This window comes from Octodon degus, unplaced genomic scaffold, assembly GCF_000260255.1.
Source record: "Octodon degus isolate 3935 unplaced genomic scaffold, OctDeg1.0 scaffold00046, whole genome shotgun sequence".
Taxonomy (NCBI): Eukaryota; Metazoa; Chordata; class Mammalia; order Rodentia; family Octodontidae; genus Octodon; species Octodon degus.
The window spans coordinates 9,447,673-9,448,978 of NW_004524622.1; positions in this window are offsets into that span (position 1 = coordinate 9,447,673).

Sequence of the window (1,306 nt, forward strand, 5' to 3'; positions counted from 1 at the left end):
CTCTCACCTTGGTCACATCTATTTCCCATACTTTCGGTAGAACTTTTTATCTTCTGGTTTCTGTTTGGTACTTTGTCATGGCCTCTACTTTTTTTTCTAAAGTAGTCATCCATGTTGTGTAACTTTTTTTTAAGCTCAGTGAGATTTTTATTAGTGTCTCTTGTAAGCTTACTGATCATTTTGTTTCTTATGTTCATTATCTGTTTAGTTATTATCTTTGTGTTCTCTGAGGTCCTTATTGGCCTCTATAAAAAAAACTCTTATCATTTTGTATAATTTTGATGCCCCATGAACCAGCCTTGGCAGGAGAGTAGTAGAAGTTTTTGAAGGCATTTTGTTGCCTTGTCTTCTCATGTTTTCCATTATTATTTTTTCTTGTAGTGAGGTTTACAGGTAGCGTGGCATGCCTTTGTGGCTAGTACAGAGATTTCCTTAGTCCGTGTCTCCCTTTCAGCTGTGTACTCTTGGTGTGGCTAACTATGGCCTTTGCATCCGTTCTAAGATCCAGACATCTTTATCAATTTGGGAAGGGAGGGTGTAGTATAACTGGCCAATACCTGGTACTGTAGAAATGAGCCGCAGTATAGTATTATTGATGACACAAAGACAACCGGATTTGAGCACACTGTGAAAACTAATAAATAGCAACAACTATGTCATTCTGGCAATAGCAACAAGAAATATTGACATACCACAAGAACCATTAGAAGTTATCATTGTACTACCCTCACCATAAAAAGAGATGCATACTTATAATTTGTACATAAAACCAAATATTGATATACAGTAAATATCTGCTACATGCAACAACTATACCATTATTAACAGTAGAAAAGAATTTAACAATAATAGCATAGGATTAAATATCTAAATTTTAATAAGCTTTGCACAGTGGCATTATTATAGCCAATGAAGTTTATCCAAGGTGTGATTATTTCTAATTTAAGTTTAATAGTAATATTAATAAAGATGAAGTAGGCATGGAATATGAGAATGAAATAAGCAAAATTTGAAAAGTAAAGAAATTATAAAAAGAAGAGAAAAGTGACATAAAGGACCCTTTTAAGAATTAAAAGAAAATCAAACAAATTAGATAAAAGTAACAGAAAAGAACAAAGAAAAAAAAGAGCAAAATAAAGAAAAAAGAAAAGGAATAAAAACACCAACCCCCTCAAAAAACATAGAAGGAAGTAAAGAAGGAAGGAAGGAAGGAAGGAAGAAAGGAAGGAAGGTTGGTTCTCCTTTCTTTTGAACATTTATTTATTTAGTGTGTGTGTGTGTGTGTGTGTGTGTGTGTGTGTGTGTG